Source organism: Cricetulus griseus, chromosome 7, assembly GCF_003668045.3.
Source record: "Cricetulus griseus strain 17A/GY chromosome 7, alternate assembly CriGri-PICRH-1.0, whole genome shotgun sequence".
Classification (NCBI taxonomy): Eukaryota; Metazoa; Chordata; class Mammalia; order Rodentia; family Cricetidae; genus Cricetulus; species Cricetulus griseus.
The window spans coordinates 88,499,319-88,526,906 of record NC_048600.1 but is presented as its reverse complement, the minus strand read 5'-3'; the positions used below and the strand labels follow the sequence as shown (position 1 = coordinate 88,526,906).

Below are 27,588 nucleotides of genomic sequence, written 5' to 3'. Positions count from 1 at the left end.
AAAGGGAAACAATCTAGGGCTCAGGTATATAGCTCAGTAGTAGAACAAGGCACCACTGATTAAAAAGGAAGCTGAACTTTTGTGGAACATGATTGTAAGTCTAGAAGTCAGGAGGCTGAGGAAGAAGGTTCATGAGATCGAGGTTAGTTTAGGCTACACAGTAAGATCCTTTCTGAAAACAAACCAGAAAAGCAAAGAAAAAAATTCATCAAAGTGCTTAAGATCTAAGGTGAAACATAGTGAAGACATAATTTCACAGTTGCTATTTTTATTACTACTATTACTATTATGACCATTATTGAATATGCCCACGAGCCAAGAAAACTGGAGGGTTCTCATATGTCTTTCTATAAATAAGCTTTTAGAAAAATCCAGAAGGTCAAAGTAAAAGGAAAAAAATTAAGTAAAAAGACCTTTGTGGTTTTCCAAAAATCAGCATCCCACTTCAAACTAATCTAGTAAAGGAACTATGATGCAGAGGGAGGAGGGGCTAGCAGATGGCTCAGCAGGCAAAGGCACTAACTGAGCTCTGGTGCTATCACCCCAGTTCATCCTGTGCAGTGGGCAGCAGTGACAGGGGAACCCTACAAGTTCACAGGTCAGCTCATCTGGAGTCTGCTGTTCATTAACAGAAGCAAGAGTTCTCTGCCTCAGCAAGTGGAAAGGGGGAAACTGAGCCCTGAGAGTCATCCCCTGACCTCTAAATGTGCATGCCCCACTCTCATACACATAAATAATACACGAAAATTAAAATTTATGTTTGAATAAAAAAAATGCAAAGGAAAACATGTTTTCTTCTTTGGTGGCAGCATCCAAGTTTACCTAACAGCAAAAATGTGCCATGTGCACCGTGATAACTGAGGAAACAAAGCTGCATTGAGAACACTGCTAAGCTGGACATGGTAGTGCATGCTGGCAATCCAAGTACCTGTTAAGTAGAGGAGTTCAAGGTAATCATCAGCTTATAAAAGGCCTACATGGGCTATATGAAACTGTCTCAAAAACCCCCCAAAACAAAATAAAACAAAAAACAACCCAAACCCAAACCAAAACACCTAGCCCATTATTATGTTCAATAAGAGAAACTGAAATCTCTATGATAAAGTCTTGCTGAAGTCCCTGTTTTCTTTCAAAAATTTCCAACGGAAAATGCAGGCACATACTTTGGATAAGCAGCCATATGGAGGAAATCTCATGCCTCATCATCCATTCTGAGCTCAACTAGGCATTTATGTGGACACTGTGAGTTACAGGGACAGATTTATCCTGAGGTTTGAATCAGTGTATATCCTAACTTTCTGCATCTGTTCCTGAGGTGAATAAGGGTCATATAAACCTTTATTGTGTTTCATATCTTTCAGTCATTTACATCCTCTCTCCTTCCCTAAATATTTCATTTTCTGCCAGGCATTGGTGGCGCAGGCCTTTAATCCCAGCACTCAGGAGGCAGAGGCAGGTGGATCTCTGTGAGTTCGAGGCCAACCTGGTCTCCAGAGTGAGTGCCAGGATAGGCTCCAAAGCTACACAGAGAAACCCTGTCTTGAAAAACCAAAAATAAATAAATAAATAAATAAATAAATAAATTCATTTTCTGATGCAAAGAAACAGAAGCATAATGACTCTAAATTATATGACTAAGAAAAACAATGTGTGTGTATAAGCACACAGTTCCAAATCAACAAAGTCACATGTCAGTGAAACGTGGTGAAGTGTGTGAAAAAGCATGAACACAGTGCCTGGCATATAGTAAATATAAACTATTCACTTCATGTGCAAGTCCACGACAACTATACCTCTAAACAAAGCTGCCCTGTCTCTGGTCATACTGCAGAGGAAAACCATGTCAAGGATTTCACCCTTGATTGAGTTCAGAGGAGGCAACACTCTGCTGGGAGATGAAGAGATAGTAAGAAGTAGATCAGCTGTGCTCTGCTCCTCTCACCTACCAAAGAAGCCTTGCCTTTAGGTCTGATAAAGTATTCTACCAACAGTGGACTTAAAGGGTTAGAATGATATTATCTATATAGTATTTTCATAAATGTTTACAAGGTATTTTCACAAGCCTGATCTCCTTTTATCTGTACAGAGAGCTATTTGAGTTGGGTAGGACCATTATAGCTTTTCCTGTTTTATTGAAAAAGATAAAGGAATCAAGGGAGGTTATATGAATTGCCTAAAGCCACACAAGTTGCGTGTAGTAGAGGTAGGTTGAAATCCATATTTGTACTTTACCTCAGAAGGGGAAAAATATTCAGATAATCCAAGACCAAACAACTGAGAAAGCAGGAATAGTATTTTAAGATTTATTTTATTTAAACAAAACAAAAAAACAAAGCTGGGCAGTGGTAGGTACAGCTCTGTGAGTTTGAGGCTAGCCTGGTCTACAAGCTACACAGAGAAACCATGACTCGAAAAATAAAATAAAATTTAAAAAAAAAAGAAAGAAAAAAGAAAAAAACAAAATGAAACAAAACAAAACCGAAAAGTTGGGCAATGGTGGTGCACACCTTTAATCCCAGCATTTGGGAAGCAGAGTTTGAGGCCAGTCTGGTCTACAGAGTGAGTTCCAAGACAGCCAGGTCTATTTTACAGAGAAACCCTGTCTCAAAATATAAAACTAAAAAGATTTATTTTATTTTATATATTGTGTGTGTGGTTTGTATGTGTGTGTGGTGTGTATGTGTGTGTCTGTGTGCGTGCACAGGCGCGCATGAGTATGCAAGTGCCCAAAGAGACCAGAAGAGGATGTCAGATCCTTCGGAGCTGGGTTTACAGATGCTTGTAAGCTGCCTTAAATGGGTGCTGGGAACAACTGATTCTCTGCAAGAAGAGTAACTATTCCTAATTGCTGTGCCATCTCCCTAGCCTCAGATGTATTATGCAAGGTCTAGGGGTATAGCTTGCTAGGAGAGCATTTATTTATCATGTGCTAGGTCCTGTTATTTTACAGGAAATATACGAAAAACATATGTAATGAATACATACATGAAAAGATGCTCAAAGTCGGTAGCTATAAAAAATTAGAACTACCTTGATCTGGGTGTGGGGGTGCACTTCTTCAATCCTCCACTTGGGAAGGTGAGACATGAAGACCTCTGTGAGTTTGAGACTGGCCTGTTCTACATAGCAGAGTTCCAGGATAGGCAGGGCTACACTTTTTTCAAATCAACAACAACAATAACAAAACCAAAAGCACAACAACAACAACAAAAACCTAAAGAGAAAACCAGAATCACTTCACATTTATTAGTAGTATTATTAAACAAAATAAAAATATAAACAAACAGGGACTGGAGAGTTGGCTCAGTAATTAAGAGCACTTGTTGCTCTTGCAGAGGACCTGGGGTTCTGTTCCCAGGACCCACATGATGGCTCATAACCATCCTTAATTCTAGTTCCAGGGCATCCAATCCTCTCATCTGATCTCTATGGGCACAAGGCACATATGTAGTGCACATATATACCCACAGAGCACTCATATACATAAAAATAAATAAATCTTTTTTAAAATTTATTTTTATTTTCTATGTGTATTGGTATTTTGACATGGAACTAGAGTTACAGACAGTTGTGAGCTGCTATGTGGGTGCTGGGAATCAAATCCAGGTCCTTTGGAAGAGCATTCAATGCTCTTAACCTCTAAGCCATCTCTTCAGGCCCCAAAATAAATAAATCTTAACCTGTATCAATCAACAAATGAATAGCTAAACAAAGTGTTATATATCCACGATGAAATATTCAGTCTTAAAAGGAAAGGTAATTCTGACTTGTTTCACAATAAGGATTAACCCCGAAGACATTACAAATGTAAAGTTCTTAGCATAGTCATTTTCAAGCAGAGAGAAAATAGAGTGGTAGTTTCCAAGGGCTGGGGGAATAAGAAAAGGGTACAGAGATGCAGCTGGAGAAGATGTAAAGGTCCTGAAGATGGATGAGGGTGATAACTATGTAGTGATGTGAATGTATTAAATGCCACAGAACTGTGCGTTTTTTTCTTTTTCTTAAAAAAAAAAAAAAAAGTAGGGAGTGCATGAATGCAGTGCATTTTAAAAAGTTAAGATGCTACATTTAATGTTATGTTTTGCCACAATAAAATAGGACGAACATACTTTGACTAGCAGGTATGGTGACACATTTACTCCCAGCACTAAAGAGCTAGAGGCATGAAGCTCTCTATGAGTTTGAATTGAGGCCAGCCTGATCTACATAGCAAGTTCTAAGCCAGCCAAGGTCACACGGTGAGACCCTGTCTCAAAAAGTGAAAAAAAGAATTAGAATAATTTAGAGGAAAACTTTCTCCGTATTGTCTTTAGCCTCTTGAACTGTATGGTACAGGCACTTCACAGCTTTGATACTGATAAAAAAACAGGCTATCAAATGAACAAGTGCTTCCTGTGGCCTGGGACATTTGAAGAAACAACCTAGGCAGGCTTGTAGGTGCTCCTGTATTCTGTGGTCTGAATCAAGTGTCAAAAGTCAGCTCCGTCTATGTAAGACCCAGAATTAAAGGGAGGAACCAGAAAGTGCTCCTTCTGTTGTCAGGCTATAGGAATCCTACAGGAAATAGAGCTCTTACTTCTGGAAGACTAAAAATGGCCTTATATAAAAATTTAAGTCAGGGGAACTCTTGTTCCCCAGACTGATAGCTGGGATACCAGCATGGGACTGATCCAAACCCCAGGAACATGGGTTTCAGTGAGGAAACCTCGGAAATCTACAGGACCTCTTGTAGTAGTTCAGTACTTATCCCTAGCATAGGTGTGGACTTTGGGGCTGAGCCCATTCCACATAGAGGAATACTCCCTGAGCCAAGACACACGGGGGTGGGCCTAGGCCCTGTCCCTAACGATACCATAGACTCTGATGACACCCAATGGAAGGCCTCACCATCCAGGGGGAGCAGAAAGGATATGTGATAGGTAGGGTTTTAGTTGGGGGGGGGTAGGGGAGGATGGGAGGGAGAGGGAACTGGGATTGTCATGTAAAACTATCTTGTTTCTAATTCAAATAAAAAAATCTGCAAAAAAAAAAAAAGAAAAAGAAAAAGAAAAAAATTTAAGTCAGTGGTAAACCATCAAAGGCCAACATTCAGCACTATGTCCACTGGGTTTTAATGTTCTCAAAAAGACACCTAGTCATGCTTTGTCTCCAATGGCACTGTCTGCTTCTTTTTCTTTTTCTCCTCCTCCTCCTCCTCCTCCTCTTCCTCCTCCTCCTCCTCCTCCTCCTCTTATTCTGTTTTTTTGGGAAAGGGTCTCATTGTGACACTCATATAGACCAAATCAGCCTTGACCTCACAAAGATATACCTGCTTCTGCCTCCTGAATTCTGGGACTAAAGGTATATGCCACCTCACCTGACATAAACTCCCTGTTCTTTAATGTTTAGTTTAATTTGAAGGCTAGAAAATATATAGATTGGATCTTGGGAGCAATGTCTTCTTTGGCCTACTATTGTACCAAGGGTCTAACATCAGAGTGTTGGATGGATATTGCTTAATGATTTCTACTGTGCTTGCTCATATCTCTAAATATTTATATATTTATGAGGATAGGGAGATGGTTCAATTTGTACAAAGCTTGCCACACTGGGGAGGTAGAAAGGTGGATCCCTGGAGCTTGTTGGCCAGACAGTATAGCTCTAGGTACCAGTGAGACATCTTGTCTCAAAAAATAAGGTGTACAGCACACTAGTTGACTTCTGGCCTCTGCATGCATGCATGAGTGCAAGCACGCGCACATGCACATGAGAGAGAGAGAGAGAGAGAGAGAGAGAGAGAGAGAGAGAGAGAGAGAGAGAGAGAGAAACTCCACTACTCCCCAAACAAACAAAAACTCCACTGAGGGCTGGCAGTTAATCTTTTAACTGCTTATGTTACTGTAGTCTTTAAATGCCACAGTGGAAGTAATCAGCTACAATTCTGATGACTATCTTGAATCATTCTTTACTTGTTTTACGAGACAGGGTTTCTCTGTTTATGTAGCCTTGGTTGTCCTGGAACTTACTTTATAGACCATGCTGTACTGGAACTCACAGAGATCCACCTGCCTCTGCCTCCCGAGTGCTGGGATTAAAGGAATGAGCCACCACTGCACGGCTTGAACCATTCTTTTTTTTTTTGTTTTGTTTTGTTTTTTGTTTTTGTTTTTGTTTTTGTTGGTTTTTTGAGACAGGGTTTCTCTGTGTAGCTTTGGAGCCTATCCTGGCACTCACTCTAGAGACCAGGCTGGCCTTGATCCGACTGCCTCTGTCTCCCGAGTGCTGGGATTAAAGGTGTGCGCCACCAACGCCCGGCTGAACCATTCTTTATATTGTACTTGACATGCTATTCTCTGAATCAGGCAAAGACAAATCATGAAAGATGTTTTCCTATATGTCTAGTAAGACATATTTTTAAAAAAATCAAAACAACAACAAAAAAGTGGGGGTGGGGGGGGCGGGCTGGAGAGATGGCTGAGAGGTTAAGAATGTGTACTGCTTTTGCAGAACACCCGAGTTCCATTTCTAGTTTACATATCAGGAGGCTCAAAACTGCACCTGACTCCAGCTCCAGAGGATCTGATGTCCTCTTCTGTCACCTGTAGGCACCCTCCACATGTGGCACAAGTGCTCCCTCACATACACACCCACACCTTCAAAATGTTTTTAAATGATTGATCTAATTAGGATAATAATAAAGCTAATTATCCTGAAGCCATTTTAATACCGTTTCCCTTGACTCTCAAGCCCAGATCTCATTCGAGTGTGAAAGATTTCTTTTAATATCCATAACCCATCTGTGACATTTGCCTTCCACCTCTACCTGTACATGTGTTTCTACAGAGAGAGGGCTGCTCCCTCGAGTGAGATGTGTAAGGCTTCTGTAGATGCTGGGGAACAAGATGGAACAAAAATGCTTCACACCTGGCTCCCAAATTACAGGAACGCTGGACTGGAGCCAACATAAGCTGGCACAGCACCAGCTGAAATGGACATCAATTAATGAGCCTGTCATCTTTCAAGACTACAAGTTTTTTTTTTGTTTTGTTTTGTTTTTTTCATTCCTCAATCTGCATTGCTCCACAAACCAGCCAAGGCAACCCCAGTAGGGTTTTCCAGATGGGATCATTTCCCTCAGATTCCACACTTGCAGATTTACTGCAGAACTTGTTTCTAACCCTCCCTCTGTTTTTTAAAACTAAGGTGATTACTTTACATGGTAGTTTTTTTTTTCCAATTGAATTTATTTGTCCTTAGTAAAAAGAGAAAAACGGTACCTTCAAAACAAGATAAAGAAAGCTCAGAGCTGCCTAAAAGCTGATGCTTTGTTTACTAAAAGACATTCTAAATAATTCAAATTAGTGAAGGGTCAGAAATTCTTCTCTGTATATATCATTTCTACTGGAGTCAGAGGCCACAGAACCTTGAGCAGACAACATTATCGTGGAGAAAAGGACAGTCCTCCAGTACTTAAGGCTTTTCGGACCACAGCAGGCAGAGTCCATGACCCACATTATACAGAGAAAGGAAAAGGAATTCTGCTAATGTCTAGTCAGAGGCAAATGCTGTTTGAGAAAAATTCCTCAACAGGGACCAGCAATTAAAAAGTTACAGGATTCGCCAGGCGTTGGTGGTGCATGCCTTTAATCCCAGCACTTGGGAGGCAGAGGCAGGCGGATCTCTGTGATTTTGAGGCCAGCCTGGTCTCCCAAGTGAGTGCCAGGATAGGCTCCAAAGATACACAGAGAGACCCTGTCTCGAAAAACCAAAAAGAAAAAAAATAGTGACAGGAGTCACCTGGAGTGATGGCACACACCTGTAATCCTTATGAAACTAAGGCAAGAGGATCACGAGTTTGAGACCAGCATGGACCAACACGAAAGTAACAAAATTCCACATAGTGCCTTCTCTTTACTTATGCCCAATGGGCAGACCATGTTTTCCATGCCTTACCTAAGTAGGCTGCTCCAAGGAACATGAAACGACCCATAGTAAATATCCCATCCACATTTAGTGTATATTCTGAGAAATGAATTTAATTGCCTAAGGTGGCTATTTACTGTTGCCATTTGTGCTCATGCAAAAGCCCATGTGGCAGAGCCTGAATAAACTCAGCTGATGCTTATTTCAGAGTCCAGCTCTTCAAGCAGGTATCACTTTAGGACTTAAGAGTAATTACAATTATAAACTACTTCATTTTGGGACATACACAAGAAGCCTGCTCATTCTGTTTTCTAGAACTGCCAAGGCCTCAGTGGGTCTGAAACTGATGGTGCTCAAGACAAGTTCAAGGTAAAGCCCAGAACCAACAACAGAAGTAGGGACAGGAAAAAGGGAATGGTTGAAGAAAGCTTCAGACATCTATCTGTAGTGTAGAATTAGATCTCCACTCTCCCTTTCCCATTATACATTTTAAACAAACACCTACAAAGGGGTGCACCTTGCACATTTCTGCTGACTTAGGTCTCAATCAATCTCCTTACTTTTTCCTCTACCGAGAGCCTGGAGCCTTGAGGTCTCAGCATTTAGTCAGTCCAGTCTCTGAAGGACATGCTATAGTATGAGAGAAAATATTTACAATACATGTTTACCTAACAAAATACCTTTATCCAAAATATATAGACATTTTAAGACTCAGTAAGAGGGCTGGGTTTGTAGCTAGTTGGTAAAACACTTGTCTGGCATTCGGGAATCTCTGGATGTGATTCCCCAGTACTGCATATACCAGGCATAGGGGTACATGCCTGTAATTTTAGTATTTGGGAAGTAGAGGCAAAAGGAACAGTGTTTCAAGGTCATCCTTGGCTACAATGTAAGTTCTTGGCCAGCCTCAGCTACATGAGACCATGGCTCAAAATAGACTTAGTAAACAAACCAATGGCCTTGAAACTCCTGATCTTCCTGCTTCTACCTCCCAAGTACTGAGATGACAGGTGTGTGTCACTAAGACAAATCACCATCAATCTATTTTTATAATTTGAAAAAGATGTAACCAGATACTTCAGTAAAGGAGACATACAAACAGCAAATAAACACATGAAACAATGCTCAACATCCTTAGCCAGGAGAGAAATGCAAATTAAAACCATGTATGAGATACCTATCACAGTGATTTGAAGAAAAACAAAACAAAACAAAAAGCAACAATCCTCCAAATAATAATGCCAAGTCCTGATAAGGATGCAGAACTACACTGGTAAGAGGATATAGAATGGTACAGTCACTCTGGAAAGGAATTTAACAGTTACACTAACTATCCATTCCATTATTTCAAGAGAAATAAAAACTTAAATCCACACAAAAACCTACTCATAAATACTTACGTTGTTCTATCCATGATCACCAAAAACTGCAAACAGCCCAAATGTTCACTAATTGGTGAATGGATAAACAGATTGTAGTATATCTATACAAAGTTTGGAGAAAGAATTACTGATAAAGGTAGCAACATGAATGAATCTTAAATGCGTTATATAATATGAAAGAATCCAGACTCAGAAGTGTATACTGTTATGATTTTAATGACATTCTAGAAAAGGCAGAGTAATAGAGACAAAAAACAGATGAAAAGCTGCCTAGGGACTGGACGTAAGGAACAGAGTTGTGTGTGTGAAGGAATTTTGTGGGTGAGGTAAAACACTTTATATTTAGGTTGTGATAGTTACACAACTATGGGTGTTTGTCAAACTATAAGTCAGGGATGGCAAAATGGCTCAGCAGATGAAAGCACCTGATATGCAAGCTTGAGGACCTTAGAGTTTGATCCTCAGACCTCAAGGTGAAAGGAAAGAACTGACTCCTGAAGTTGTTTTTTGATGTTTACATTCATAATACGGTACATGTGCATTTGCTCATGAGGGCATGCATTAACACACACACACACACACACACTTGGGGTGGTATTAACATACAAAATTTAAAAAAATGAATTGGAAGAGGGAACAAAACAAAACCCCACAACAACTGTGAATCTTGATCCCTGGGGAAAGGGATAGACTAGAGGACATGTTTTCATTCTGAGGATGGAAAACACTTGGAGAGAGATACACATAACTAGTGTGACAGGGCTGCACCTTGAAATAGAGACAATAGTAAAACAGACCCACTTTCTATTAAAATATAAGGAACTTTATGTTCCTAAATTTTCTTTCTTACAGAGAGAAAACAACCTTCATTATACAGATAAAAAGATACTAAGTTCCAGTGTGGTGGTTCTCCTTCTTGTTCATTTCCTCTTTTTCCCCCCCTGAGACATGGTTTCTCCGTGAAACAGTCCTCCCGGCTGTCCTGAAGATCTGGAGACCAGGCTGGCCTCCAACTGACAGAGATCCACCTGCCTCTGCCTCCCACCGCCCAGCTTCATTTCCTGTTTCTTTTGGGCGGCAGTTTGGGTTCCTGCAAACAGCTATGAGGCAAGCTGAAATCACCTGGCAGGTGAGAGGCCTTGGACTTGAATATATTTGTTTTTAGTTTGTTTTCCGAGACAGAGTTTCTCTCTATGTAGCTCTGGCTGTCTAAGAACTCACTCTGTAGACCAGGCTGGCCATGACCTCACAGAGATCCATCCACCTACCTCTGCCTCCTGAGTGCTAGGAATAAAGTTGTGCACCACCATCACCTGGCTTCAAATACATGTTTAATAAACAAACACCTGGTAAGCAATAATTTAAAATATACTTGAAGAAATACCATGTTTTTAGGTAATGAAATTTAAAACATAAAGAAGTGCATTAATGTTTTTTTTTTTTTCCTTCAACGAGGTTTCACATAATTCAGGCTAGTCTTACATTCACTATGTAGCAGAAATTGGTCTTGAACTGATCCTCCTGCCTCCACATCCCAAGTGGTAGGATTACAGGTGGACACCACCACACCTGGTTATGTACATAACTAGTATTAAAGTTTAATAATATTATCTCGTGAAACGACGGGGATAAGCACCCCTAATTCAATGGTTTGAAAGAAAAATATACTATTTACAGTGAGATCATACAATCATGGGAACAAAGTAAGTTTATGGATAAAGATGTGCATTTAGAGCAGTCAGTACTGAGAGCTAAGAAAGCCATGATTTGAGATGAAGAACATATTCTAAGTAGTAGCTGATCTCCACACCTCTGTCTCACAGCATAACCCTTCTAGTACTTCCTGGGTGCTTCGAGAGAGGAAGGAATACTTGGAAACTGTAACTAGGGTAGAAGAACCTCAGCACATACCTCTAAGTGCACAAGCACTTGCTCACATACAAATGCAGAGAAAGAGCCTTTTCATTTAAATGGAGGAACTGCCATGTCTACCTCCATAAGCAAAAGTATTAATCATCCACCGTCTGGTTTTAATCCATATGCTCCTGATCCTGCATCTGAATGTATTGTTATCAGGGGAAGGAACACTTCTGCTCAATCTTATTTGCCAGCCAAAAACCTGAAAATGTGAAAACCACATTGGTAAAGTACCTTCTTGGGGACCCAGAAAACTGTGAGCTAAGTTGCTGCTTTTTTATTTGTCATAGGTTCCCACCCCAGCCCCCACCAATGATGAACAAATGTGAATTTCAGAAGAACCGGGGGGAGAGGGGTAGGTGGTAGTGGGGATCAAGTTGGGAAAGCTCAAGTTACATGTCTTTTCATATCTTGGAGTGACACTATCCTCAGGGAACTTAGCACTTTCTCCTCTGCATTTCCCAAAGGGGATCCTGCCAAACAACCTGACAGATATCAGCCTGTCAGATGCAAGCTTGGGCACCCAGGTGTATCCCTCACAAGCATTTACAAATGAAATGACAAGCCTGAACAGCAAGCTTGCTTTCTTCTGATTTGTGCTTTGCTAGCAGTAAAAGCAGGATTCAAAAAGTATCTATAGTCTAAGCATGCTTTTCTCACTTTATGTGTTGAACACCCTTCCCCTCTTTGGGCTAGACCCACAAAGGGTCCCAATGCCCATATGTATGCTTGAGTACCTTCAAAGCCATTAGTCACTACCCTTGTAGACTCATTCCAAAATACTAACGGGCACACCATGACAAAAACTCTGGCAAGAGCATAAGAAACCACAGTGTGCCTGAGCCTCCCAGGAGAACAGTGCTAGTGCTGGTAGGGAACAGACTGACAGACAGAGCAGACAGACTCTAACCAAGCCTTGCTCTGTTTTCCATGCCACACAAATGTTTTCCATTAGAAGTTCTCTGTCCCACAAACACTCATACATGCAGCTATGAAATCCACATACTTAACTTCTGCTATTTTGGCAGCTTACCCCAACTACCTCTCCTGTTCCTGGGAACAGAGCAGAGATGAGGAGGAACAGATTCCAGTCTCCCCAGTACAGATAAGTGGAGAGAATCACAAGCAGGCCTAGGAAGCATAAAGTATGACTGAGCAGCCTATAGCACGGGAGAAACAAGAACATTGCCTTATGCTGAAACAAAGTCTTGTCTGGATCTCAATGGTTGGCACCCAATCTTCAAGTTTAAAGTTTGGCTTTACTTTCCAGTAAATTCTGCAGCTGATCTTCATCAGGAGGCGTTGACCAATATTAAAAGCAAAACAGGCAAAACCCCTTAAAACACTCATTATAAAATCTGCAAAATTCTAGTACTAAGTGTTATGGAGGAAGTTCCACCTAAGCCCCCTCCCCTATTTCTCTCCAAACCCTGCTGCATCTCACAAAGCCCGCCAAATGATGACCCCCTCCCCCAGAGATGCTCAAGTCCATTCCTATAGGGTATTTAAACTGTCCTCCAAAAAACAGATTGGTGGTTTTCCGGTCTCTCTTTGCCATCTCCTCTCTGGGGCTGGAAAGCCATCCGGGAGTGTTGTATCCATTAAACGCGGCCTTTTTTTAATTCGGTTTGATTTGGATTGCTGCATTGGAGGTGTAGAAACTTTTCACTACAACATCAGGGAATGCAAGCTGATTAGTAACTCATATTTCAAACACTCAGAAACTGAGTATGCACTTGTAAGCAGCAGTTTCACCACAAGCTCCGATTCCACGAGGGGACTGGCTCTCCTCATTTCAAGTCAAACTATGGGCACATGGATGTTTCATTAATCAAGAAAAGACTAGGAGGGAAAACAAAGGAGAAGACTTCAAGAAAATAATGAAAAGATATAAACAGTGAAAAAGTAGAAAAGTAAATGGCATATAAGAAATCAAAAGGAAATCCCCTATTCTAGCAGCATTAGAGTTCCCTAATTTCACAAGAGCAAAAGACATTCCTGGCCAGGGAGATGGCTCTGAGGGTAAATCTGATCACCACCAACCCTGCCGACCTGAGTCTGATCTCTAGAAGTCACATGGTGGAAAGAGGTAAAGACTCTTGCAAGTTGTTCTCTGACCATAACATCATGCTGTGGCGAGTGCCCCTTCCTCCACCAAATAAACAAGTGTAACAAAAAAGTTTTAAAGGACCCCCCTCCATGCCTTGTTAAGCAATTGCTCAACCTACATTTATTGTGCAATTCCAACCTTCCAAAGCTTTTTGTGCACATATGTAAACCACGTTTTCCTTTATACTCTAGAATTAAGAACTGTTTTTTATTTTTATCTTTAGTTGTGGAAATGCATATGAAAAAAAGTATTGCTAGATATGTATTACTACAAATAAGGCTTGTACATGATTTCATATATGATTTCTGAGTTAACTGGTAGTTAAAAACATTTGAATTTTGTTTTTGATAGCTAAAGATTAATGTTTTTGGTCACTAATGATAATGGTAACTCTCTCTCTCTCTCTCTCTCTCTCTCTCTCTCTCTCTCTCTCTCTCTCTCCCTTCCCCCCAAAATATCAAACAATAAAAGCCTTTGTTCTATGACTATCCTGGAATATATGCAACAATTAAAAATGGAATCCTGGGTATATCATGGGAATTAATCACATTTTCTTTTTAAGAGAAACCAAATTAAACAGACAGCAAAAATAATAGGTGTATTCAGAAAGAAACATGACTAAAACTCCAAGAGGTCAGATAGGAAGCAGACAAATTGGTTTATATAGAAACCTCAAGTCAAAGGGCGGTGGTGGCTCATGCCTTAATCCGAGCACTCAGGAGGCAGAGGCAATGCTGATCTCTGTGAGTTCTGGGACAGCCTTCAAAGCAATACAGAGAAATACTGTCTCAATAAACCACCCCCCCCAAAATAAAACACAAAAACAACAACAACCCCCCCAAACAAACCCCCCCATCAAGTTCCAGGCTAGCCAGTGCTACATAGTGAGAAACTAAGTGGATAGGGGGTGGGGTAGGGAGGAGGTCAGGGGAGCAGAAGGACAAGAGGGAGAAGGAACTGGGATTGGTTTATGACTGTTTTAAAATAAAAAAAAAAATAGAAAATAAAAAAAACAGCAAATAAAAACATTGAAGAGAAAGAAAGTGGGGGGAGGAGGGGAGAAAGAGAGAAAGGAAAAAAGGGAGGGAGAGGAAAAAGTCAATGAATTTGAAGAGAAAAAAATTGAAATAAACAGGAGCCTCACCAATAAATGCTTCTAACATATATCTCAAACTTCTAAAAGGAAACCTCAGAGAAAGCTTTTGAACTGATAATTTAACCAGTAGAATGCTTGCTTTGCAAACATGAAGACCTGAGTTCCACACCCAGAACTAATGCAAAAATGTGGCATGTATTTGTAATTCCATCCCTGGTAAGGCATGGAAATTAGCTTGCTGGCCAGCTAGTCTGGCCTAACTAGTGAGCTCCAGGCTAACAAGAGACCTTGTGTTAAAGGAGGTAAAAAGTGAGAACACCTGAGGTTGTCCTCTGGCTTCAACTCACAGATGCACACACACGAACATACACATTCATACATGGAAACAAAGGAAAAAGAAAAAAACCCAAAGGAACTGAAATAATCCTAGAAGGAGGGTCATAAGAATGACGGCTGGGGCTGGAGAGATGGCTCAGTGGTTAATTGCTCTTCCAGAGGAATGGGATTCAATTCCCAGCACCCATATGGCAGCTCACAACTGTCTGTAACTACAGGATCACCCTCACACAGATATACATGCAGGCAAAACACCAATGCACATAAAAATAAATTATTTTTTTAAAAAATGAGTGCTAACTCCTTATGAAAAACCAGTGGAAATTAGATGACAATACAATCACATCCTAAAAGTGTGCAGAAAGGATGAAAAAAAAATTCAGTCAATTATATTTCCAATAGAAAAAGCCATAAAAAATAGTGTTCATTTATGTGTGTGTATACCTCCTCATCTGTATTTGTGCAATTGACCACAGGGACCAGAAGAGATTGTCAGATACCTTGGATGGAGTTACAGGTAGCTGTGAGCCCCTTGATGTGTACTGAGATCTGAACCCAGGTCCTCTGCAAGAGCAGCAAATGTTCTTAACCATGGAATCATCTCTCCAGCCCCATAAAGCAGAAACTTTTAAGTCAATGAAGGAAAGAAAAAAAGAAATAGATCTACTTTTAAGCAAAGGCTATGGAATCCAGACCTGGTGATGGTTACCTATAATCCCAGCACTTACAAAGTTGTCTCTAGAACCACCACTTATGTGTGTGGAAATGAAATATTTTCTTTATCTACATTGTCCTTCCACATGCGTAGCTCATCAGTGCATTCACATGTAAATCATACACCAAAGTCAACCAAAAAGTATGCTTTCAAATGTAACTGTATATCTCTAAAATTAAGAAATATTTAATATATCCTTCTCTTACCAATTCCATTGTTGTTTTGTTTTTCAGACAAGGATTCTCTATGTAACCCCAGCAGGCCTAGAACTTGCTATGTAGACCAGGCTAGCCTTGAACTCAGATTCACCTGCCAGTACTGTAATCAAAAGTGTGAACCACCACATTAGTCTGTTGGTTTCTTAAATTACATTTGTTTGTTTGGGGGCAGAGGGTGGTATACACATGCCATAAAACAATGTGGAAGTCAGAGGACAACTTGCTAGAGTCAGTTCTCTCCTGCTAGTCAGGTCCCTAGGATCTAACTCAGGTTGGACAGCAAGTGTCTTTATCCATGAATAGGACTTAACTCATCCTCCTCCCAAGTGCTAAAATTATAGGTGTTTGTCACCACATTCAGCTTGAGAGGTTTTAGTGTGTGGGTTATGGTGGGAAGGAAGGACAGGTAGAGAGGAAGGGAGGAAGCAAGGAAGGGAGATTTACAGCTCAGACAGGTCTGGAATTTGCCTAATCCTCCAGCTTCTGCCTTCTAAATACTAAGATTACAGGTTTCAGCACCATGATTGACTACCAATTTCATCAATTTGTAAATGTTCATCTGTTTGTGTGTGTGTGGAGGCCAAAGGTTGTCTTCCCCAATTGTTCTCCACCTTATCTTTTTGAGACAGAGTGCTTGCTGAACTCAGAGCTTCTTTGATTGGCTAGACTTGCTGGCCAACAAGCCTCAGGGATCCTTCTGTCTCCGCCCCACTCCCAGCACGGGATTACCAGCACGCACACTGCCATGTTCAGCTTTCTACGTGACCCTGGAGATCCAAACTCGGGTCCTCATGCTTGTACAGCAAACAATGACTGAGTCACTTTCTTAGCCTCAAGTTTATTTTTAATTGTGGCCCATATTTATTAAGACTAGAGGCAAGGATTGTTTGTTTATATGCATGAATGTAGGGAGGTTTCACAGGTTTTATCTATCAGTTATCCACATCAGCCAACTGCAAGTGTAACTACTTGTTATTCACAGGCTGTATTACCTGCAGAAATGAAGACTCCAGGATACAGGTTTTCTGTCTGTTAGATGTTACACTACCAGTATTTTTAGATTTTGTCCTTGGAACACACCTCTAAAATGATATAGATCATACCTAAGAACACTTCTTGTTGAATTCTCTATGGTTTGCTTAAAAAAAAAAAAAAAAAAAAAGATCAAGTTTATTCTCTAAAGATTCATATTTTAGATACTCAGAAATTTTTAAGATTTTAAGACACTCGACCCATAGAGAAAGCCAGAGGGAAACCCAATTCAAGTTCTTCTATTCAAATCTTTGTATTGTTATTTTGTTTGTTTGTTTGTTTGGTTTTTGTTGTTGTTGTTGTTTTGAGACAGGGTTTCTCTGTGTTGATTTGGAGCCTATCCTGGAACTTGCTCTGTAGACCAGGCTGGTCTCGAATTCACAGAGATTCGCCTGCCTCTGCCTCGCCACCACTGCCAGGCTCCATGTTTCACCTTTTATAAAACAAAACTGGATCAACTATTTGGGGGGGAGGGGGTTGTTGGGTTGAGGCAGCGTTACTCTGTGTAGCCTTGGCTGTCTTGGAACTTGCTCTGTAGACCAGGCTGATCTTGAACTCTGTCTCCCAAGTGCTGGGATTAAAGGCATGCACGCTACCACTGCTGGCTTCCAGAATTATTCTTAAGAACAAAACAAGTTAGGCGTTTGTGGAGCATGCCTTTAATCCCAGCATTTAGGAGGCAGAGACAAAGCTACACAGGGAAACCCTGTCTCAAAAAAATAAAAATAAAAATAAAAACAAACAAACAAAGAAAAATTCTGGAAGATCAAATTATCTCCCTCAAACCAATTAATGGCTCCCAAGTTCCTGGTGATAAACCAAGCTTCCAGAGGCAATAAAGCTGTCAAAGTCTCAAGGACTGGAAGTACCAAGTTACTGTTTGTGTAACCACTCACTTCTGAGCACATGTTTTACACTCAGACTGCCAGGTTTTGAATCTACCATGCCTAGCCATGTCATCCTGGGCATGGTTTGAAGGCTTAACATTATTCCAAGGCTTCTGGGAAATTTAAATGAAATAATATAAAGCCTAAATCCACGAGAATCACTAAGTGTTACCTGTATGGCCCAGAGTCCTTTTAGGAAAAGAGACTACCCAGACCTGTGATGTGACTCTTCATATATATTCAGGAGAAATATGTTCATAGCAATCTGAGGGTAATTTCTTTTTCTAGAGCTCAGAAAGTTACCTGCCCCCCCCCCAAAAAAAAAAGTATGGTGTGTGAGCTCTCAGGTAGAATTTTCTGTATTCAAAAGTTAAAGCCTGAATTGATAACTACTACTATATAATCTTCTTGTAAGTTTTCTTACTATCCCTGGAACCTTTATTCCTGGTCTAAAAAATCTTTGCTTGGTAGCTATAATTTTAGCAGCTATCAAGTCCCTAAAGCTGTCTCAATATGTGGAACCTATAACATTAGCATAGACTAAGAATGTATTAGAAATACATTTTCAGTCTCTCCTCTCCTCAGTGAGGTACACTCATGTGAGGCTCAGAAACTGTTTTAACAAGTTGTCAATACAGTTTTAATGAATGCCAAAGTGTGAGAATTACTAGCCCAGAACCCAAAAGAATACTTGACATACCAAAGACACAGTCCCCTGGGCTAGAGAGATGGCTCAGAGGTTAAAAGCTTTTGTTGCTCTCACAAAGGACCTAGGTTTGGTTCCTAGCACTCACAAGGTAATGCTAGTTCCAAGGTATCTGATATCCTCTTCTGACCTTCAGGGCACCAGGCACAGACACATACATGCAGGTAAAACATTTATGCACATGGAATAATAAATAAAGCTAAAAAAACTAAGACTTGCACCTGAGGAATTAGATTTATATATTAAGCAATAACTGATACAATCTAAAAGTATTGGAGTAAATAAAGGTAGTAATAATTCACAAGTTTGGGGGCTAGAGAGATGGCTCAGCGGTTAAGAGCACTGCCTGCTCTTTCAGAGCATCCAGGTTCAATTCCCAGCACCCACATGGCAGCTCACAACTGTCTATAGCTACAGTTCCAGGGGATCTGACACCTTCACACCAATGCTAAAATAAAGCTAAATAATTTATTTTTAAAAATTCACAAGTTTACAAAGGAGTCAAAAGAGGTAGGAAAGCACACACACACACACACACACACACACACACACAGGTAAGAGCAGCAAAAAGGCTCATGGAGAAACATATGCAACAAAATGGTTATGGCCAACAAGACAGCTCAGGGGTAAAGGTACCTTCTGTCAAGTCAGATGACTTGAGTTCGATTCTCAAGACCCACATAGTCATAGGAGAGAACTAATTTCTAGTAGTTGTCCTCTAACTTCCACATCTACACTGTGGCACGTGTTCCTCCCATACAAAATAAATAAAACATAAAAAAAGAAAAGGTCAGTGCCAGAAAGCCATTTGTGAAATGGATGATGAAAAGTTCCTCATCTAGAGTGAGAAAAGCCAAAAAAATAAAAATGAATCTGGGCTTATAATGTTTGCTATAAATCAGAAACTTTTCAAAATACTGTATAAGCTTACACTAAGAACAAAGACTCTGGATCGAATAGGCAAAATAGAGAAGGAAACATATAGATCATAATTTGTTCCTAAGAATTTGGCTGAAGTTATTTTTCTGTAGGTATCTATGGACTGATAAAGCAGTGTAAGAGAAACCATCTCAAAAGGTAAAAAACGGAAGATCTTAACCAGTGTTATATGACAAAGGATCCCCAACCCCCTCTTCTTTTTCTTTTCTTTCTTTCTTTCTTTTTTTTTTTTTTTTTTTTTGGAGACGAGATCTCCTTATGTAGTCCAGGCTATCCTGAAGCTCATTATGTAGACCAAGCTGGCCTCAAACTCAGAGACATCTACATACCTCTGTAACCTGAATGCTAGGATTAAAAGCACGAACCACCATACCTGGCTTTGTGTGTATGTGTGTATGTGTATGGGTGTTTTGCCTGCATGCATGTCTGTCCACCAAATGCATGCTCTGCCCAAGGAGACTAAAAAGAATGTTGTAGTTAAAGATGGCTGTCATGCAGGTAATGGGAATTGAACTCAGGTTCTCTGGAAGAGCAACCAGTGGTCTTTTTGACTGCTAAGCCATCTCTCCAGCTTGGAACATTTCTTTTTCTTCGTTCCTTCCTTCCTCCTTTCTTTCTTGGAGACAGGGGTTCATGTGTCTCAGGGCTGTCCTTAAACTATAGTTGAGGATGACATTGAACTTCTAATCCTCCTGCCTCCACCTGGGATTTCAGGTTTAGACTACCATGCCCAGTTTTATTCTGTACTGGGGAATCAAACCTAGGACTTTCTTTATACATGCCAGGTAAGCACTCTCCAACTGAGCCACATCTACAGTGGGGATATTTCTTACTGCCTATATATAGAAAATGCTGCACCTCTCCCTTTCAACAGTTCCCCAAATACTCATTTCACTCAATATAAAAACAAAAAAGCTATACAAGACTAACAAAAAATGCTGAGTATGGATGGTGGCATGTCTGTAGTCTCAGCACATGGGAGGCAGATGACATTTCTGACCATCTTAGGAAAAGTTACAAAAAGTTATTAAGGCTTGCTAAGGAGGTTAGAAAGCAGATACTCTCATAGTCTATAACTGGTATTATACAGGAAAGCCTAAAATTTGCTACAATATCTATGGTCATGTAATTCCACTCAGAAAACTTATCCTTGTAAATTAATGAAGATACATATAAAATATGTGTAAGGTTTCTGGTATGACATAATTGATAAAATTAACTTCTTAAGAATAAATGACCAAGGGACTAAACAAAAGTTTATGACATGTGATATAAACTATACAATCACATGCATTTTATTTACAGGAGATAATTTAAACATTGTTTACTTGTTTTGGAATTTTGAAGTTGGGGAGCAGTTTCACTAAGTTCTCAAAGTTGGCCTTGAACTCCTGGGCTCAACTCATCCTACTGTCTCAGCCTTGCTAGCAGGCTGCACTGATTTCCTAGTAAGCTTTAAATATTCAAATTAAAACATGCACTCTGTATTTTTTTCTACTATTGTCCTTCTCACCACTTTCCACCAGGTATCTACTTATAAAGGTGCTGGATTTGCCATGAGAAGATGCTCCAGACACAATCAGTGACTATTAACATTATGGCTTCATTACTGTCTCTGTAACTTAGCAATATAATGTGGCAAAGGGGACACAGTTATGTTTATTTGCATTCAAGATGGCTATTGACGGCAGGTAAAAGGTACTTGCCACTCAAGCTGAGTTTAATTCCCAAGTTTAATTAAACTTGAGTTTAATTCCCAAGACCTATGTGGTGGAAGGAGAGAACTGACCTCTGACCTCCACAAGCATATTGTGTGCGTGCGTGCGTGCGTGCGTGCGTGCGTGCGTGCGTGTGTGTGTGTGTGTGTGTGTGTGTGTGTGTGTGTATACTGCTAGTGCTCAAGCACTCACCTACTATGTTTAAGACGCTAGGTGTGCCTGGGTGGTATTGGTGCATACCTTTAATCAGGCAGATCTCTGTGAGGTCAAGACCAGTCTGGTATACAGGGTGAATTAAAGGACAGCCAAAGCTACACAGTGAGACCCTCCCTGTCTTGAAAAAATAAAAAAAATAAATAAAATAAAGACCCTATGTATGATTCCTACCCCCACCAGAAAGTAAAAATATGAATAAACAAAACTAAAGAGAGAAAGTTATTCTTTTTAAAGTTGATAATAAAAGTATATATACATAAAAAAGTAGAATGCTATAATGGGTTCAACATATTCAGATTCAACTAGGATCAACATTCAGTTTTCCCATCCCATTTATATTCCTACCTACTTTCAGTCACCCAGATAATTTTGAGGTAAACCCTAGTATACATTAGAGATGTCTGGGTTTTTGTTTTGTTTTGAACTTGTTTCTGTTGATCTATTTTGTTTCTGAAACAAAGTATCACTCCATAGTCCAGGCTGGCCTTGATCTTTCAATCTTCTTCTAAGAAGATTTCAATCTTCTAAGTCTTCTGAGTACTTTGATTTATAGGCATGTACCACCACATATAGCAGAACATAGTGTTGTTTTTTATGTTTTGCAACAGGATCTCATGTTGCCTAGGCTGAACCTGAACTTAGCATATACCTCCTTCCCCCTATTTCCAAAGCTACCATGCCTGGCTCAGTACATGGGTTTTGAAATCTTGAAACAGGGCTTTAATTTTTCAGTTCTATACCAGTTACTTTGCTTTGGTTTGCAGTGTTTAGCTACATAATGTCTGCATTTAGGTGCCTACCAGTAGCTCAGTGAGTGAATGTAAGATCCCTTTTGTTTTTCCCTGGTGGCTGGTTCTAGATAGGTCCCTCCCTCTCCCCTCTCTCTTGTCCTGGCTGACTTGTCACTTGTAATGGGTCACCAGGGTCTTCTACACCGATGCAATTTCTGCTACAGCACAATGAATTCATTAAGATCATGGGTGGAACTGGAGAGATGGCTCAGTACTCATGTCAGCTCCCAGGGATCACCTTCTGGCCTCCAAAGTCACTTACACACCAGAGTCATCCACACACATACACAAAGTAAATCTACAGAGTATCAAGGATGAAGCAGGCTTGAAAGGTTTACAAAGGCTATCCCTGCAATATATTCTTTAGTATAAAAGATACAAATCTTTCAGTAATGCATTCTGCTTATTTGATTGAAAAAGCTTTCATTTTCTGATTTATTTATTTATTTATTTATTTGGTTTTTCGAGAGAGGGTTTCTCTGTGTAGCTTTAGAACCTATTCTGGCACTTGCTCTGGAGACCAGGCTGGCCTCGAACTCACATAGATCTGCCTGCCTCTGCCTCCCGAGATGGGATTAAAGGCGTGCGCCACCAACACCCGGCGATTTATTTTATTTTTATGTGTCTGAGTGTTCTGCTTGCATGTATGTATGTACACCACTTGTGTGTCTGGTGCCCACAAAGGGCACCAGATTTCCCAGAACTAACAATCTGGAGTTATGGATGGAATCTGGGCCCTGCTCCTCTGCAAAAACAACAAGCGTTATTAACCACTGAGTCATCTCTCCTGCCCACAAAATTTTGTGTTTTCAGTTTTTTCAAATAATTTATTTTCATTTTGTGTGCATTAGTGTTTTCCCGGCATATATGTCTATGTGAGGGTGTTGGATTCTGGAGTTACAGACAGTTGTAAGCTGCCATGTGAGTGCTGGGAATTGGACCCAGATCCTCTGGAAAAGTAGTCAGTGCTCTTAACCACTGAGCCATCTCTCCAGCCCCAAAATTTGTATTTTCATCTACAGTTCACAACTCAAAAAAACCTAGAGTTTCATAAGACTTGCTTGGGAATGTTCACACCAAATCAGTACTCATTAAGCAATGTGTTCACAGGAATATTACTCTCTCAAGAAAACAGCAAGAGCTACTTATATCAATGTATGTGGTCACTTACATCTATATATAACACAAATGGTCTCCCAAGCTTAAATCTTTGCTCTGTATGCTTTGGAGCACCTACATTGTGTGGGCAGTTAAGTGCTCAATGAGTTTCTGTTGACTGTGCATACAGGTTGTACCAAACATGACTAATCTCAACCACTAATGAAACCATATTTACATTTCTTACTAATAGCCACTAGAGGATTGAGAAAATGCCTATCAGATTACTAAAAGGTCAGGAGCTCCTAAAGATTCTCTTTGACATATAACACATTCATACACATCTTCTAGGTTAGCCATGGAGATGACCTATGTGAGTTTAGCATCATTCTTCATTCCTCCCTCGAGCCTCTGGCCCCTCTTTTATAAATGCTTAGATAGGTTTATTGAGAGGAAATACGAGATAGGGGAATCTAGTTCAGGGCACATTACATGATATATAACTGATTTTCCTTGCCATGGAAAACAATAAATTGGAGTCAAAGGAAAAAGGTAACATTTTTATACAGGGAAGACTGTTCTCATAATGTGACAACCACAAGGAAGTAACAGCCACACACCCATCTGGTCCAAAGCATTTCTAGATTAGGACAGGAGTAATTGCAAAGACCCCAAGGCATGAGTGCTTGACCTGCTAGAGAAACAGCAAGGATAACCAATAGGCAATGTGACCACAAACAGTGGGGACAAGGAAGGCAGTGGGAGTTGAGGCCAGAGGGTTAGCGGGGTGGAGGTATTGTCAGATCAGAGAGGGTACTAGAGATCATTATTAAATTTTTGGATTTTTACTTCAAGAATAAAGTTATCGTAATGTTTGGAAATAAAAATCAATATGATCTCCTGAGTTTATTTTTTATTTTGGGGGATGAGGGGGGGGTGGTTGTTACCAAAGATTGAGCCCAGGACCTTGTACATACTAAGAAAGTTCTTTCACTCTGAGACAGGTCTCACCAAGTTATCCAGTCAGCTTCAAATTTGCTCTGTAGCCCAGGAAAGTCTTGAATTTGTAATACTCCTGCCTCTACCTCCTGAGTAGCTGGGACTACAGGCTTGTACCACTAGACTCAGCACTGATGTTCTAAAAAGGTCCCTGTAGTTACTGTGCCGAGAAATGGACTAGGGGCCAGAGGAACTAGTTAGAAGTTACTTCAATGAATTAAAAAAAAAAGGTATACAAAGGAATTATATCTGAATTTCTTTTTAAATCTGCATACATTTTAAAAGTAAAGAAGATACTAACTGCTAATGATTTAGATATGAAGGTCTGAGAAAACAACAGTCAAGAACTCTTAAGATTCTAAAATGAGCATCCAAGTCAATGCTATTTATTGCTAGATTGGAAAGAATGAAGGAAGACCAAATTTAGGAGTGGGTAAGGTGACATGTAGAGATGCTATCTCTGAAATACCTCTCACAGTCATGAAGTAAGTTGCCAGTGGCATCCTGGCAACTGTGCCCCCTTTCATAGGGTGAGGGTGCACAATTGACTGCATTCTTCTCTATCCAGGCCATGGATCTAGTATCCAACACTGCATCTGGGAGCCCCGAGGAGCTGATAAAAACGAGGCTACGGAAGCCTAAGGCTGGTTAGGAATCCTCTCTTGTTCTGCACTAAATGGCAGCCAACTCTTAGAGGGATCTTCTGTAATCAAGACTACCTCGGGATCAAAAAAAGATTAGAGGAAGGAAGAAAGAAAGGTAGATAGATTGATTGCTAGTGCAGACTAATGCAAACTATTAATACTTAGTTTCTCTTTGAACTGAAAACTTCCTCAGAGGCATAAACACTTATTAGCAGTCTTCAGCCCCTCCCCATCCATCCATCCATCCATCTATCCATCCATCCATCCATCCATCCTCCCTCCATCCATCCACCATCCATCCATCCATCCATCTCCACATTATTACCACCTTCTGAGACTAGACAAGCAGAATAGAATTTTATCCTCTTTTTTCTGCAAAGGCATAAAACAAATATTCTTCTTGGGAAAGAAAGGTTCTCCCAAGAACTGTTAGCTATTAAGCAAATCCGAAGAATATGACTTTTTTTTAAAGATTTATTTTCATTTTATGGGCTTAAGTATCTTGCTGCATGCATATCTGTGTATGCGTATCCATAGAAACCAGAGAGGTCACTGGATCCCCCTATAGAATGGAGTTAGTGATAGTTGTGAGCCATGATGTGGGTGCTGAGAATCAAATCTGGATTCTCTGGAAGAGGAGCAAGTGCTCTTAATCACTGAACCATTTATTCAGCCTGTTTTTTATTTACTAATTTTCTTTTTCTTTTCGGCACTAAGGTTTGAACCTGGGCCCTTGTAGAATCTAGGCAAATTTTCAACAGTCAAAACTATACCCCCAGGGATTATTTGCTTGTTTGAAACAGGGTCTCCTATTGTCTAGGTTGACCTTAAACTAGTTTATACAGCTGAGGATGACCTTAAACTCTTACTATTCTTGCCTCCACTGATCAAAAAGCCAAGGGATTACAATGGTTGCCACAGGGCAATTGAATATGGATTTTGATAATGCTCATGCCTAAAACCATTCTGTACTTAAAAAGAAATTTAATTACAGGGAATACATGCTCAGATTTTGCTGTAAGGCAAAAATTCACTGTTTAAAACTAAAAATATCAGGTGCATTCTCTTGGGCTGATAAAGATAAAGAAATCTTAGCACTTAAAAAGAACTAAGTAGAGCTGGGTGTTGGTGGCGCACACCTCCAGCACTTGGGAGGCAGAAGCAGGCGGGTCTCTGTGAGTTCGAGGCCAGCCTGGTCTCCACAGCGAGTGCCAGGATAGGCTCCAAAGCTACACAGAGAAATCCTGTCTCCAAAAACCAAAAACCAAAAACCAAAAACCAAAAAAAAAAAAAAAAAAAAAAAAAAAAACACCCAAAAAAAAAACACCCAAAAAAACAAAAACCAAAAAACTAAAAAAATCTCATATTTGATTCCTAGCACCACATAACAATTTCCATGTAAGACTACATTAAAATAGTATGTAAAAAAGACAATAGTATATATATGACCCCAAGGTTTTAATTTTTGCTGTATGTTTTTATAGTATTGAGGAACACACCCATGGGTCTTGTGCTTGGTAGACATCCTCAGTGCTGCTTAATTTTTTAAGAATGACACATGTCTTTAATCCCAGCACTCAAAAGGCAGAAGCAGGAAAATCTTTCTGAAGTCTATGCCAGCCAGGGCCATATAGTGAGACCCTGAAGCATAAACAAACAAACAAATAAACCCCATATTTACTGTTCATGTTTGGAATTCAGTTTAATTTTTACTCTGGTATGGGAAACTGAACTCAGGCTTTGCGCATACTAGGCAAGTACTCCATCTTGGAGTCATAACCCCAACTCTGGAAGTCAGTTTACTAACTTAAAAAAATCTACTTCTATGTCTATTATGTATTTCATCTTGATCAGATGATTTCACCCTCCTTTGTGTGGTGACATATATCTTGGGTGATTTGTACAGGATGACCATAAGTTTAAGGCCAGCCTTTGCTACATTGCCATTTTGAGGCCTACCTGGGCTATATGAGACCCTTTCTCAAAAAACCAAAACTTAAAAATAAATAAACATTCATAAAAAAAAAAAAAAGCCTTCCTGCTGAGAAGCCATTCATGGACTACTCCCTAAAGGCCTCTCTCTGCCCTAGGGAGGAAGAGTCAGGCACAGAGTTGACTCCCCAACTGACAGACTGCCCTAAGCTCCACCTGGCTGAAGACCCACTGTTAAACTAGAAGCTCCACAGTCCTAACCAGAGCGACAGGGAATGGCCTTTGTTTTCTATAAACAGACATGAAAAAAGTCAGGTTAAAACAGTCTTTAGAGGAAGGAAAATAGAAACCAGGCAGTGGGGAATGCTTCATATTCCTAAAAGCTTTTTTTGTAAGTTAACACATGGTGTCTGCTTCTCTCTAGTCACCTATTTATCACTCTCCTCCTTAGAGAAGGGAAAAAGCCCTGGCTGCTTTCCTAGTGCAGAGTTTTGTGGCTGGGGGAAGGAGGGAGAGGGAAGGAAGGAGGGTGCTTTAAGCATGATGCAAACCATTTGGAGCTGAGTGAGAGCACTGCCAACACAAGCTGCACTATTTAAACAAGTGAGGAAATGATCGTATATACAACATGCCAGCAAGCGCTCGCATTCCCCCCTCCTCCCTCCCTCCCTCTCCTCCCTCTCTCTCCCCTCCCTCCCTCCCTCCCTCCCTCTCTCTCTCTCTCTCTCTCTCTCTCTCTCTCTCTCTCTCTCTCTCTCTCTCTCTCTCTCTCACACACACACACACACACACACACACACACACACACACACACCACCCCAAAGGAAGTCGAGAGAGATTTTTTTTTTTAGGACACAGAGCTGGATGTCAGCGGCTAAAAGGTCGATATTTTCCCTTAACACCCTTCTCAATGACTTAATCATGTTCCGTTCGCACAAAAAACTTCCCAA

At 40.3% G+C, this 27,588-nt stretch overlaps 1 protein-coding gene across 6 annotated transcripts in view; it reads right to left on the bottom strand.

Annotated features, from left to right (window-relative positions):
• Positions 1–27,588, bottom strand: part of Smg6 (SMG6 nonsense mediated mRNA decay factor) — a 231,825-nt gene that overhangs the window by 83,379 nt on the left and 120,858 nt on the right. The gene's annotated exons all lie outside the window — the stretch shown is intronic.